The 15,247-nt window shown below is 47.5% G+C and overlaps 1 protein-coding gene across 3 annotated transcripts in view; it reads right to left on the bottom strand.

Moving 5' to 3' along the window:
- The window catches only part of ACOX3 (acyl-CoA oxidase 3, pristanoyl), a 102,234-nt gene extending 87,806 nt beyond the window's left edge, over positions 1 to 14,428 (bottom strand). For 2 of the 3 annotated variants that reach the window (XM_037829313.1, XM_037829316.1), the window contains exon 1: positions 14,286 to 14,409. The gene's annotated coding sequence lies outside the window, so the exon portion shown is untranslated. Of the gene's footprint in view, positions 1 to 14,285 lie in introns of all 3 variants that reach the window. The other variant, XM_037829314.1, reaches the window with a different exon arrangement.
- Between the last annotated feature and the right edge of the window lie 819 nt (positions 14,429 to 15,247).

The raw sequence follows: 15,247 nt of genomic DNA, 5'->3' as shown, positions 1-15,247 counted from the left end.
GAATACGGGATTACTGCGAGGTTTAGAAATTTGTCAGGGACAGAAGGTTTCCAGCCAGTGGCTAATGTTTCACACCCCCAGTACGGGCAGTAATAGTTTGTTGGGGATTTGCAGTATGATTTTCCAGGATTTGAAGCTGGACACATATAATAATCCTGAAGATTTAGGCTGCCTGGATAACTAGGAAGGTTTGGATTAGGAGGGACAAACAGATCAATGGCATAAAAGACGAAGGAGGGAGATCCTGCTGTGGTGTTGGAAAAAATTATTGTGGAGTCTTTCCAACGCGCAAGGGTCCACTTCCAAGGCTGGTGGGGATCGCCCTGGGTAGAAGAGGCAAGAACTAACATAACCATTAGAAGGGAGGTTATGCTTGGGTGAGGGTTGAGAGGGTGTATGACATGGTGTTTTGCCTGTTTATAGAGGCGTATAATTTTTTTAATTTCTCGCCGCTGCTGCGCTCTGCTCGGACTGGGGTTCAGGCCCAGGTGTACTGTTGTCATCTGGTGCACCAGGCTGCGAAGACGACGGCGTTCCCGTCTCGTTGAACGCGTGGTTGCTGGTGGCGGGCCGGATTGCCCTTCCTGGGATCCATATTGGTTGTGCTGCATCATCTGGGAAAACACAAGCAAACCCGCGCCCCTGGGCGAGAAGTGGGGAGGGACCTTTCCAGGTATTATTCTCCGGGTCCTTCCAGTAAACCATCGGGGCCTGGGTGGGCCTATACGAGGGCCCCCAATGTTTATGTAGGGGCGAAAGCCCTTCCTTATTGAATGTGAGTAGATTAAGGTGAATAAGGGCTGCTATAACAAGGTCCCCTGGAGTTGCCTGGGGGAGCATTGCCCTTTCTTTTTCAATCTGTATTTTTAAGCGGCGATGGATTGCTTCTACAATGGCTTGCCCTTGTGGATTATAGGGGATGCCGAAATGATGGGTGATGTTATATAACGGAAGAAAAGCCGCAAAAGAGGCACAGCGATAGGCAGGCCCATTGTCTGTTTTTAGGTCCCAGGGGACTCCCATGAAGAGAATTCCTTGTCTCAGGGCTTTGATACAATGTTTGGCCGTTTCCCCGACGAGGGGGACTGCATAACACATAGCTGAAAAGGTGTCAATCATTACATGTACATACTTGAGGCGCCCAAAGGACGGAACATGAGTTACATCCATTTGCCATCTAGAATTTGGTTTTAAGCCTCGTGGGTTGACTCCTTGAGGTTGTAAGGGGCCAAGTGGCGCAAAGGGTGCACAAGTTGCACAATTGCGGACAAGATGTTTACAGGTATCTAAGGGAAGGTTACATAGATGATGTAACGACGTAGCCGAAAAGTGAAACCTGGAATGCAATAACTTGGCCTGGTTAACAGCGTCCCCCGGAGGGGCCGCTGTGTGAGTTAGCATAGCTTGGGTAGTCTGAGCTGAGACCGCTTGGTCTACTATACTGTTGCCATTAGCCAAGGGCCCCGGAAGGCCTGAGTGACTACGAATGTGGCTAACGAACCAAGGATCTTGTCTATGCTCTAAGATGCTTCTGAGGTTAGAAAGTGCTTTATCGATGGCCGAGTTCCCAGGGAAAAAGGTGGAAAATGCAAGGACTCGGCAGACTTGATACGTGTAGAGGCTGTCAGTGAAAATGTTTACTGGGTGGCTGCAGTGGGCGTTTAGTACGTATGACACTGCCAGAATTTCCCCCACTTGGACCGAATGAAGGTTGACATAACTGAATAGGCGGGGTTCCGGATGGTCCTGCGAATAAGAGAGGAAGGCGAAACGGGTTTTGGAGGCGTCAGTAAAGACGGTATTGGCACCCGGGATGGGTGCAGAGGAGGGGAAAGGATGGAAGGGACTGCGGAAGGGAAGCTTGGCGAGTCCCTGTAACAGCCGATGGCTAGGATAGTGGCAGCTGAATTCCCCCTGAAATCCTTCTAAAAGGATTTGCATGTCCGGGTTGTCACGTATAAGCAGGCGGGTTTGGCCTGTGTCTAGGGGCCAAATAATTTTCTCTGGCGGCTCTCCGAATACATGAACAGCCAAGGTAACTAGATCTGAAGCTAGGCTGATCCAGAGCCGTACTGCGGGGCAAATCTTCCTAAGTCGACTTTTAGCGGGATGCGCCCAAAGTAGAGGGCCTTCCTGCCACAGGCAGCCCATGGGTGTGCCGGGCGTAGGGAGGATGAGTGCTATAAGATTGCCCTTTCTAGTGCTGAACCTGTTGAGACAGCAGGCAGCAAGTGCCTTGTTAATTGCGGCAATGGCTTCTTTTGCCTCCTGGGTGAGCTTAATGCGCCGGGAGATTGCTAGCGGCGGGGCTTCAGGGACACTCAGCAGCATAAAGAGTGGTTGTAGCTGCGCTGTGGTGATCGGCAACGCAGAGCGGAGCCAATTGATTTGACCGCAGAGCTGTTGAAGCTCAGTGATAGTGACCCGGTCCGGTATGTCCAGCTGGGGAGCGGACGGAGCAATGGTTTTATCAATACTAAACCCTAAGAAGGCTAATGGTGGCACAATTTGAACTTTATCGAGTTGAATCGTAAGGCCGAGGTCAGCTAAATTAGTGGTAAGGTCTTTGAGGATTAGAGGAAGCGTCTCGGCGTCTTCAGAGGCCACTAAGATGTCATCCATGTAATGGATGAGCATGGCCCGCTTTCGCAGGGGGGCCACTGCGTGATTAACATACATCTGGCAGATGGCCGGACTGTTACGCATCCCTTGAGGGAGGACTTTCCATTGGTACCTATTAGCCGCGCCCGCGTGATTGGGGACGGGAACTGTAAAGGCAAAGCGCGGGCGGTCTCGCTCATGTAGCGGGATGGAAAAGAAACAGTCTTTGATGTCAATGGTGGCCACGTGATAGTGGGCCGGGATGGCTACCGGATGGGGAAGGCCAGGCTGCGGGGAACCCATGGGAAGAATATGCTTATTGATTTCCCGCAAATCATTGAGGAGCCTAAATTTCCCTGTGGTTTTTTTATGAATAACAAATACTGGCGAATTATTGGGGCTAGTAGAAGGTTCTATGTGGCCAGCATTCAATTGTTCTTGTACGAGGGCTTGGAGTACTACCAATTTATGCGTGGGAAGGGGCCACTGCTCCACCCATATAGGTTCCTCAGTATCCCACTGCAGAGGAACGGGCGCTGGAGGTGTTAAACGAGCAGTGGCGCACATTATTGGGGGGGCTGCGTGGTAAGCACTGCCCCAGAGGCGGCGAGGATGTCACGGCCCCATAAAATTTGGTCTATGGTGTGTAGAAACAACGGGCGGAAGGTACCTGAGTGGCCTTCTCCATCCTCCCACTTAATGGGTCTTATGGCCTGAAGAGAAGTAGAGGTACCAGTGGCTCCCACTACCGAGGGACCATCAAGAACCATGCACATGGTGGCATATTGAGCGGGCATGCAAGAGATTTCTGCCCCTGAATCGAGCGTGCCTGTGTACCATTGCCCCTCTATTTTTAACTTACGAGTAGGTTTTTCTGGAGTGAGGGGGACTGTCCAGAGAAGCGTTTTATTGTTGGAGCATTGATTAGTTTTATTGGAACCGGCCGGCACGCTGCCTCTTAGGGGCGGGGCTGAGGCTTGCCCCGCTTGGAGTTTAAAGCCTGCTCAGTGCTTTGGTGTTGACTACCGCCAGGGCACCAGGGATAGCAGAATTTTTTTAAATCTTTCTCGTTAAGGTCTCTGTGGCTGCTTTTGCAATCGCGCGCCCAGTGATAACCACGTTGGCAGCGCGGGCATGGAGTGGGAGGGGGGCGCCCATTGCGTTGCATGGGAGGCGGGCGTTTGACCTCCGTATTGGGGCATTCCCTGGCAAAATGACCGCCTTGCCCGCATTTAAAACAACCGGTGGTGGCGGCCAAGGCGGCAGTGACGGCGCCAGAGACAGCCTGGGCTAGGGACGTGGCAGCTGGATCAAAGGTGCTGCAGGCGAGAACCCAGTCATCTATCCTTTTTTCCCGCAAGGGAAGAATGGCTTGCTTACAGGGGGGGTTAGCTCCTTCTAGAATGAGTTCGCGGGTGAGCGCTAACTGGGCTTGGGGGTCGGTGACTTTTCTAGCACAGGCCTCTTCAACCCTGGAAACGAAGGTGGCAAAAGGTTCGTTTGGCTCCTGGAGGAGCTTGGTAAATTTGTCAGGTCGACGGGCAGAGCAATTGGCAAACGCGCGTAAGGCGATGCCTCTGAGGACAGTCCAGAAGGTAGCAGGGACATTAATATAAGCAGACGCATTTAGAAATGCTCCAGTGCCCAAATAGGCTTCAGGGGGATGATAGACTCCAAGGGCTGCGTCTTGCTCACTTTGCTGAGCTGCTTCTGCCTGGAAGTGAGCACGCCAGTCAACAAACTGACCGGGGTTAAGAATGGAACGGGCAAGCGAGGCCCAGTCTTGGAGGATGCAATAGTCCATGCCGAGATCCTGCAGTATTTGGGAAGCGTATGGGCTACCTAACCCGTCCTCCCTGACGGCCCTGCGAAGCTGCTTGATAGTATCTGAGTCAATGGGATACCAGTCATACGGTTTCTGTGGGGTGGGCGCAAGGTTAAGAGGAAAGCAGCGAAAAGCACGAGAGAAAGGAGGACGCGCTTGTAGAGGGCTTGGCGCGGAAGTGGGGGTAGGGGGAGCGTTGCCCCAAGAGTTGCCTTGAGGTGTAGAAGGCAGCCAGGGGTTGTTAGTCGGCAGGGTGGGAGGAGCTGCCGGTAGCGGCTCCGAGGGGGAGCTCGCCGAAGGGGGAGGCGGGAGTGGGAGGCCCCAAGCGTCGCAAGATGGCGGCACGGTGGGCGTGGCTAAGACACAAGATGGTGGATCAGCCCCGCCCTGTGAAAGGGCGGGGTAAAGCATATGCGGTTTCCGGCCCAGCTTAGGGCTGATGTCATCGCCGGAGCATTTCCTCCCCTCGATGGAAGAAGAAGGAGGAAGTTCGCCACCTTGGCGTGGCGCAGTGTTATTTTGCTTTTTGGGAGTCACCTCGAGCGCGTTGTTAATCTGCTCGACTAAGGACTCCGTGTCCGAGTCATGATTTGAATTAATATCGCTATCTGAATCTGTTGGCTGGGTTGATAGGGCCTCCCTGGATTTAACGGGGCCTCGATCAGGGGGGAGGGAGCCTTGAAGGCAGGAGCGGATGGTTATCAAGGTGGGGAGCAAGCCGGGAGGGAAGCGCTTGCTCTCATGTTCCATGGCGTTGGTGACCCGATCAATAAGGCGATCATAAGTAACAGGGTCCCAAAGATGGCAAGTGGTGAGCCATGGGTTAAAGGGGAGCAGGAGGTCCCAGTACACCTGCAGCTGCCGGACAGACACTTTACAGCGATGCGTGTCTAGGAGACCCGCTAGAGCACGAACTTGAGGTGCCTGACACGTAGATATACGATTACCCATAGCTGAGGGGGGAGGAGGGGGGGTTGCTCCCGAGCCGGGCCGGCCCGGCTGGCGGGGAGGAGGAGGAGGAGTTGTTTACCGAGCAGAGAGAATGAGATAAACTGTGGCCGCAAGGCCGAAGGAGACGGCGAGAGCGGAAAGCAGTGCCCTTTGGCAACGGGAGTAGTCGGGGGGGGGGGGCGGTTGCAAAGAGGCACACGGCACCAAATGAGGAAATAAAAATACAAAGAACTACTGCAAAGTAATGGAGGGGAAGAGGGAGAGCGTTAGGAGGAACGGGGGTCATAGAAGTGCGCATACAAAAGGACGAAGAGAGCTCTCCTTGGCGCACACACCCACCGGACGAAGAGAGCGTGGGGGAAGGGAGGAGCGGCTTCGGAGCAGTGAACCTCCCACGGCTCCGGAAGCGGCGAAGGAGAGGCAGCCCTTACCTTGCAGGCGAGGAAACGGGAAGCTGGAGAGGCGTCCGGGCGAGCGGGCGACCTGCCGAACTGTTGTGTGGAGACGCTTCCTCACACGGGGAACCAGTTGCGGTCGCGGTTACTGCTTCTAGGGGGAGAGGCGGCCGGTAGCTGAGCCCTCAGCTCTCGGGGCTGCTTAAGGGGTACCGGCGGCGGGGGCTCTTTCCCGGAGGCGAGGGCGAGGCGGAGGACGTGGCCGGGTCCTCGGCGGGAGGCGTGCAAGGTATGGAGGGCGGCGATAAGGACAAGACACTCTTCATCCAGTAGGAGTATGCGCCAAAGAGAGATTTATTCAGGGGTGATTACAGGTTATATAGGCTGGTAAGAAGGGCAGGGCTGGAAAGGAGGTGAAGCAGCCTTAAATGGCAATACTGAAGGGATAGGGGCTAGGATTGGTTCTGAGAGAACGCCGGAGCCGTTGCAGCGGGGCGGGGGTTGTTCTGGCCACGGTGCATGCGCGCTGGCGGTGGCAGGAGTGGCCTTGGCACCAGGGAGTGAGTGGGTAAGATAAGGAAGTGGGGAAAGGGCAGTTGGGAGAAAGGCGGTTTCCTCCGGCAAGCCTCCCCTGCCAGTGGCATTTTGGGTGAGGAAAAGGGAGCTGCCTTGACCTCGCTCCCCAGGCTCGGGGGGGCTGCAGAGGGCACTCACGCCCGTACCTACTACCCTCCCCAGGGGGTGATATCAGGTCCCCTGGCCCAGGCCTGGTAAGTCGAGGTACAAGCTCAGTCACCCGCAAATAAGGAAATTGAAAACCTAAACAATCTGATAAATGAATTAGATTTAACAGACATATACAGAACATTACATCACAAATCACCAGGATACACATACTTTTCTAGTGCTCACGGAACTTTCTCCAGAATAGATCATATGCTGGGACATAAAACAAGCCTCAATAAATTTAAAAAGATTGAAATTATTCAAAGCACATTCTCTGACCACAATGGAATACAATTAGAAGTCAATAACCATCAGAGACTTAGAAAATTCACAAATACCTGGAGGTTAAACAACACACTCCTAAACAATCAGTGGGTTAAAGAAGAAATAGCAAGAGAAATTGCTAAATATATAGAGATCAATGAAAATGAGAACACAACATACCAAAACCTATGGGATGCAGCAAAAGCAGTGCTGAGGGGGAAATTTATAGCACTAAATGCATATATTAAAAAGGAAGAAAGAGCCAAAATCAAAAAACTAATGGATCAACTGAAGAAGCTAGAAAATGAACAGCAAACCAATCCTAAACCAAGTACAAGAAAAGAAATAACAAGGATTAAAGCAGAAATAAATGACATAGAGAAAAAAAAAACAATAGAGAGGATAAATATCAACAAAAGTTGGTTCTTTGAGAAGATCAACAAGATTGACAAGCCCCTAGCTAGACTGACAAAATCAAAAAGAGCGAAGACCCATATAAACAAAATAATGAATGAAAAAGGTGACATAACTGCAGATCCTGAAGAAATTAAAAAAATTATAAGAGGATATTATGAACAACTGTATGGCAACAAACTGGAGAATGTAGAGGAAATGGACAATTTCCTGGAAACAGATGAACAACCTAGACTGACCAGAGAAGAAATAGAAGACCTCAACCAACCCATCACAAGCAAAGAGATCCAATCAGTCATCAAAAATCTTCCCACAAATAAATGCCCAGGGCCAGATGGCTTCACAGGGGAGTTCTACCAAACTTTCCAGAAAGAACTGACACCAATCTTACTCAAACTCTTTCAAAACATTGAAGAAAATGGAACACTACCTAACTCATTTTATGAAGCTAACATCAATCTAATACCAAAACCAGGCAAAGATGCTACAAAAAAGGAAAACTACCGGCCAATCTCCCTAATGAATACAGATGCAAAAATCCTCAACAAAATACTTGCAAATCGAATCCAAAGACACATTAAAAAAATCATACACCATGACCAAGTGGGGTTCATTCCAGGCATGGAAGGATGGTTCAACATAAGAAAATCAATCAATGTACTACAACACATTAACAATTCGAAAGGGAAAAATCAAATGATCATCTCAATAGATGCTGAAAAAGCATTTGACAAAATCCAACATCCATTTTTGATAAAAAACACTTCAAAAGGTAGGAATTGAAGGAAACTTCCTCAATATGATAAAGAGCATATATGAAAAACCCACAGCCAGCATACTACTCAATGGTGAGAGACTGAAAGCCTTCCCTCTAAGATCAGGAACAAGACAAGGATGCCCGCTGTCACCACTGTTATTCAACATTGTGCTGGAAGTGCTAGCCAGGACAATCCGGCAAGACAAAGAAATAAAAGGCATCCAAATTGGAAAAGAAGAAGTAAAACTGTCATTGTTTGCAGATGATATGATCTTATATCTGGAAAACCCTGAGAAATCGACGATACAGCTATTAGACCTAATAAACAAATTTAGCAAAGTAGCGGGATACAGATTAATGCACATAAGTCAGTAATGTTTCTATATGCTAGAAATGAACAAACTGAAGAGACACTCAAGAAAAAGATACCATTTTCAATAGCAACTAAAAAAATCAAGTACCTAGGAATAAACTTAACCAAAGATGTAAAAGACCTATACAAAGGAAACTACATAACTCTACTAAAAGAAATAGAAGGGACCTTAAAAGATGGAAAAATATTCCATGTTCATGGATAGGAAGGCTAAATGTTATTAAGATGTCAATCCTACCCAAACTCATCTACAGATTCAATGCAATCCCAATCAAAATTCCAACAACCTACTTTGCAGACTTGGAAAAGCTAGTTATCAAATTTATTTGGAAAGGGAAGATGCCTCGAATTCCTAAAGACACTCTAAAAAAGAAAAACGAAGTGGGAGTACTTACACTCCCTGACTTTGAAGCTTATTATAAAGCCACAGTTGCCAAAACAGCATGGTACTGGCACAAAGATAGACATATAGATCAATGGAATCGAATTGAGAATTCAGAGATAGACCCTCAAATCTATGGCCGACTGATCTTTGATAAGGCCCCCAAAGTCACTGAACTGAGTCATAATGGTCTTTTCAACAAATGGGGCTGGGAGAGTTGGATATCCATATCCAAAAGAATGAAAGAGGACCCCTACCTCACCCCCTACACAAAAATTAACTCAAAATGGATGAAAGATCTCAATATAAAAGAAAGTACCATAAAAGTCCTAGAAGATAATGTAGGAAAACATCTTCAAGACCTTGTATTAGGCGGCCACTTCCTAGACTTTACACCCAAAGCACAAGCAACAAAAGAAAAAATAGATAAATGGGAACTCCTCAAGCTTAGAAGTTTCTGCACCTCAAAGGAATTTCTCAAAAAGGTATAGAGGCAGCCAACTCAATGGGAAAAAATTTTTGGAAACGATGTATCTGACAAAAGACTGATATCTTGCATATATAAAGAAATCCTACAACTCAATGACAGTAGTACAGACAGCCCAATTATAAAATGGGCAAAAGATGAAAAGACAGTTCGCTGAAGAAGAAATACAAATGGCCAAGAAACACATGAAAAAATGTTCAGCTTCACTAGCTATTAGAGAGATGCAAATTAAGACCACAATGAGATACCATCTAACACCGATTAGAGTGGCTGCCATTAAACAAACAGGAAACTACAAATGCTGGAGGGGATGTGGAGAAATTGGGACTCTTATTCATTGTTGGTGGGACTGTATAATGGTTCAGCCACTCTGGAAGTCAGTGTGGCAGTTCCTTAGAAAACTAGATATAGAGTTACCATTCGACCCAGCGATTGCACTTCTTGGTATATACCCGGAAGATCAGAAAGCAGTGACACGAACAGATATCTGCACGCCAATGTTCATAGCAGCATTATTCACAATTGCCAAGAGATGGAAACAACCCAAATGTCCTTCAACAGATGAGTGGATAAATAAAACGTGGTATACACACATGATGGAATACTACGCGGCAGTAAGAAGGAACGATCTCATGAAACATGACAACATGGATGAACCTTGAAGACATAATGCTGAGCAAAATAAGCCAGGCACAAAAAGAGAAATATTATATGCTACCACTAATGTGAACTTTGAAAAATGTAAAACAAATGGTTTATAATGTAGAATGTAGGGGAACTAGCAATAGAGAGCAAGTAAGGAAGGGGGAACAATAATGCAAGAAGAACAGATAAGCTATTTAACGTTCTGGGGATGCCCAGGAATGACTATGGTCTGTTAATTTCTGATGGATATAGTAGGAACAAGTTCACAGAAATGATGCTATATTAGGTAACTTTCTTGGGGTAAAGTAGGAACAAGTTGTAAGTAACGCAGTTATCTTAGGTTAGTTGTCTTTTTCTTACTCCCTTGTTATGGTCTCCTTGAAATGTTCTTCTATTGTATGTTTTTTTTTTTAATTTTTTTTTTCTTTTCCATACAGTTGATTTAAAAAAGAAAAAAAAAATTAAAAAAAAAAGGAAAAAAATATGTAGTGCCCCCTTGAGGAGCCTGTGGAGAATGCAGGGGTATTCGCCTACCCCACCTCAATGGTTGCTAACATGACCACAAACATAGGGGACTGGTGGTTTGATGGGTTGAGCCCTCTACCATAGGTTTTACCCTTGGAAAGATGGTTGCTGCAAAGGAGAGGCTAGACCTCCCTATAATTGTGCCTAAGAGCCTCTTCCCGAATGCCTCTTTGTTGCTCAGATGTGGCCCTCTCTCTCTGGCTAAGCCAACTTGAAAGGTGAAATCACGGCCCTCCCCCCTACGTGGGATCATACACCCAGGGGAGTGAATCTCCCTGGCAATGTGGAATATGACTCCCGGGGAGGAATGTAGACCTGGCATCGTGGGACGGAAAACATCTTCTTGACCAAAAGGGGGATGTGAAAAGAAATGAAATAAGCTTCAGTGGCAGAGAGATTCCAAAAGGAGCCGAGAGGTCACCCTGGTGGGCACTCTTACGCACAATTTAGACAACCCTTTTTAGGTTCTAAAGAATTGGGGTAGCTGGTGGTGGATACCTGAAACTATCAAACTACAACCCAGAACCCATGAATCTCAAAGACAATTGTATAAAAATGCAGCTTATGAGGGGTGACAGTGGGATTGGGAAAGCCATAAGGACCACACTCCCCTTTGTCTAGTTTATGGATGGATGAGTAGAAAAATAGGGGAAGGAAACAAACAAAACAAACAGACAAAGGTACCCAGTGTTCTTTTTTACTTCAATTGCTCTTTTTCACTTTAATTATTATTCTTGTTATTTTTGTGTGTGTGCTAATGAAAGTGTCAGGGATTGATTTAGGTGATGAATGTACAACTATGTAATGGTACTGTGAACAATCGAATGTACAATTTGTTTTGTATGACTGCGTGGTATGTGAATATATCTCAATAAAATGAAGATAAAAAAAAAAAAAACTAACGCAGTGACAAAGTCTAGTCCTATTCCTGGTGTGCCAGTTTGATGTATTACGTCCCCCAAAATGCCATTATCTTTGATGCAATCTTATGTGGGCAGACATATTAGTGTTGATTAGATTTTGGAATCTGTGATGGTTAGGTTCATGTGTCAACTTGGCCAGGGGACCCTGCTGTCTGGTCAAGCAAACACTGGCCTAACAATTGCTGTGGGGACGTTGGAGGCTGGTTAGTAAACCAACAGGCTGGTTTATTGGATCATCAGTCAGTTGACTGCAGCTGTGACTGATGACCCACCAAAGGGCGTGCCTTCCACAATGGGAGAATGCAACTGGCTGGATTTAATCCAATTAATCAGTTGAAGACTTATAAGCAAGACAGATGGGGGACCTTCACTTCTTCGGCTGCCCAGTGAAGCATTTCCTGAGGAGTTCGTCGAAGTTGCCGGTTCGTTTCCTGAGGAGTTCATCAAACGCGTTCTTTGAAGATCCCAGTTCATTTCCTGAGGAGTTCCTCGAACTTGCTGGTTCATTTCCTGAGGAGTTCATCGGACATCTTCCTTGGAGTTGACAGTTTGTTGACGGCGCTACAGAATTTGGGCTCGTGCATACCCACAGTTGCGTGAGCCACTTTTACAATTTGATAATCAGAGACACCTCTCATTGATTCTGTTTCCCTAGAAAACCCTAACTAATACAGAATTCTTTGGGTGTTTCCATGGAGATGTGATTCAATCAACTGTGGACAAGACCTTTGTTTCAATAATTTCCATGGAGGTGTTGCCCCACCCATTCAGGGTGAGTGTGAATTAAATTACTGGAGCACTATATAAGCTCAGACAGAAGGAGTGAGCTTGCTACAGCCAACAGGGACACTTTGAAGAACGCACAGGAACTGGGAAGAGAGGAACTGCAGATGAGAGACAGTTTGAAGATGGCCGTTGAAAGCAGACTTTTGCTCCAGAGAAGCTAAGAAAGGAAAAATGCTCCAGGAGCAACTAAGAGTGACATTTTTGAGGAACTGCAGCCTAGAGAGGAAGGTCCTGGGAGAAAGCCATTTTGAAACCAGAACTTTGGAGCAGACACCAGCCACATGCCTTCCCAGCTAACAGAGGTGTTCCAGACACCATTGGCCATCCTCCAGTGAAGGTACCTGTGCCAGTCTGAATATATTATGTCCCCCAAACGCCATTATCTTTGATGTAATCTTGTGTGGGCAGACCTATCAGTGTTAAGTAGATTGAAATTCTTTGAGTGTTTCCATGGAGATGTGCCCCACCCAACTGTAGGTGATAATTCTGATGAGATATTTCCATGGAGGGTGGCCCCACCCATTCAGGGTGGGCCTTGATAAGTGGAGCCATATAAATGAGCTGACTGGCAGAGGGAACTGAGTGCAGCTGAGAGCACATTTTGAAGAGGAGCTACAGCCAAGGGGGACACTTTGAAGAATGCCCAGGAGCTGAGAGAGAGTAACTGCAGCTGAGAGACAGTTTGAAGATGGCCAATGAAAGCAGACTTTTGCACCAGAGAAGCCAAGAGAGGAAAAACGCCCCAAGAGCAACTGAGAGTGTCATTTTTGATGAACTGCAGCCTAGAGAGGAACATCCTGGGAGAAAGCCATTTTGAAACCAGAACTCTGGAGCAGACGCTGATGTGTTACCTTGGACAAGCTATGGCCTTAAGACTGTAACTGTGTAACCAAATAATCCCCCTTTTATAAAAGCCAATCCATTTCTGGTGTTTTGCATTCTGGCAGCATTAGCAAACTAGAACAGTACCCGATTGCTGATGTGTTACCTTGGACACTTTATGGCCTTAAGACTGTAACTATGTAACCAAATAAACCCCCTTTTATAAAAGCCAACCCATCTCTGGTGTTTTGCATTCCGGCAGCATTAGCAAACCAGAACACCTGGTTTTATGATGACTTTTTGAATCAAACAAATACAATTCTATTCTACTATAGTATGTTCTCCCTAAATTTTTACAAGTTTACTGATAAAATAAGCTAGCATTATAGCTATTAGATCTTTATTATGGTAAAAAAAAAAAAAAGAGTAAGTTATGTTTAATGAAATTAAGTTATTATTTTGACAAAACTTTATTTTAAAAATATTTATAGTTTGTAAGCTGTTTAAAGACAGTATCAAAGATCTTTTTGGTAACTTAAAGTATGCAGGTTTGTAAAATACACAAGATGTGCTTTGTTAAAAGAAAATGGTCTATTTTATCCTCAAGAATGTGTAGGACAAAGCCTGTATGAATAAGGAAAGCTGTAGAAGGTTTGTGAATGGGAATATTTTTAAATATTTTAAAAATAGCTTTTGTTGTCAAACTGTATTCCAATAAAACTGGAGATTAGTTTTCTCTTTTAAAATAATGTGTTGGTCTGCTCTTCATGAAAGATTATCAAAAGTTTTTCTTAACCGTGTGAGTACTCTGTCTAGAAGGTGAAGATTTCATATCATATCAGAATAATATCCTTGTCATATGTGCCCTGTAGCCCCATGCCACCTGGGGTCACAGCATCCCTGCATTACCACACAGCTGTTACAAACACGGATTCACTCCCAAGCCAGGCTGCCTGGGACAAAGCCCACCATTACTAGCTGGGTGACTTTAGCCAGTTACTTCACTTCTAGGGGGTGCCTAGAGGATGAGGATAACATGGCACTGCTGGTCTAGCATCTGGGGTGTTGGGATGATTTCCTTACTTCACCCATACTGGCACCTGGAAAAGCCCCTGGTAACTATCGATCCCGTTACTGTGGCAGCAGCTGCAGCCTATCAATTCTCCCCGCGGCAGTGGGAGAGAAGACTCCAAAGTGCAGATCTGATCGCTCGACCCTTAGTTACCAGCTGCCAGGCGTCCTCGGACAGAGTCCAAACTCCGCGAAACGGCTCCCATTTCGCCCGCCGGCCTCCCCGGCCCGGCTCCCAGCACCGCCCCGCTCGGAACCCGCAGCAGACCCGCGCGCACCCCGGCCTTGGCGCCTGCTGTCCCTGCCACCCTGCCCGGCCCCGAGCACCCGGCCCTTACCGCGCCCTCGGCTCCACGCGCCGGTCCCGCGCAGCCCGGCACTCACCACGGCGCTCGAGGGTCGCCTCCCCACGCACGACTGGCTCCCGGCGCAGGAGGACCCGCCACGGCGCAGCGCCGTCGGGCACAGGCGCCGCCTCTCGGCTTCGGTCCGGCCCCTCTCTGACGCCATCGCCTCGCGCCGCCCAGCCCGCTGCCCCGTCGCCTGGGAAACAGAGGACGCGTCGGCGCTGCGAAGCTGCCCGGGGCTGTGCGGGTCCGCGGGAAGCTGATTCCCAGAGCGCTCCCAGGGCGCTCTGCAGCCGCCTCTCGTTCCAGTCCGGGCTGAGGGCCCTGGGAGAGTCCCCGTCCCACTCTGAGCATCATGGTTCTGAGATGCAGTTTACACCAGGCTTTTTCAAAGGGTGATCAGTGGACCTTCCTGCATGAGAAGCCCTTGGGATATTTGTTTAATATGCAGATTCTTGGAGCCAGCCCCAGAGCTCCTGAATCAGAACTCCATGGCTGGGGCCTGGGAATAGCCAAGTCAATAAGCGTTCCCAAGTGCTCACTAAAGTTTTGAGAATCATGGTTCTACACAGTTCTTCCGAGGGTCCCCAGTGGACTTGAGCGCAATGCAAGCGCGGTAATCAGCACAATAATCCATCCCTTTATTAGCTTTTCTTCCTTTCTGTCTCACAATTCCCACTTCCTCACTCCTGTATCCTGAAACAGCGTCTACATTGAATTATCTGCACCCAAATCCTTGTCTTGTGCTGTTTGGGGGTTCTAAACTAAGACACACATAATTAGTAATATCTATGAAATTTACAGAGATACAGTCAACAGGACTTGGCAATCATCATATATAAAACGAGGAGGAGTCAAAAGTTTTGCCATTTCAAGGGAATTGGAAGATGGGCAGTGCAGTAACGAAGTGAAAGATAACATGCTGGGTTTTAGAGATGTGTCAAATTTAAGAT

This window comes from Choloepus didactylus, chromosome 3 (assembly GCF_015220235.1).
Source record: "Choloepus didactylus isolate mChoDid1 chromosome 3, mChoDid1.pri, whole genome shotgun sequence".
Classification (NCBI taxonomy): Eukaryota; Metazoa; Chordata; class Mammalia; order Pilosa; family Megalonychidae; genus Choloepus; species Choloepus didactylus.
This window is presented reverse-complemented; position numbering and strand designations above follow the sequence as displayed.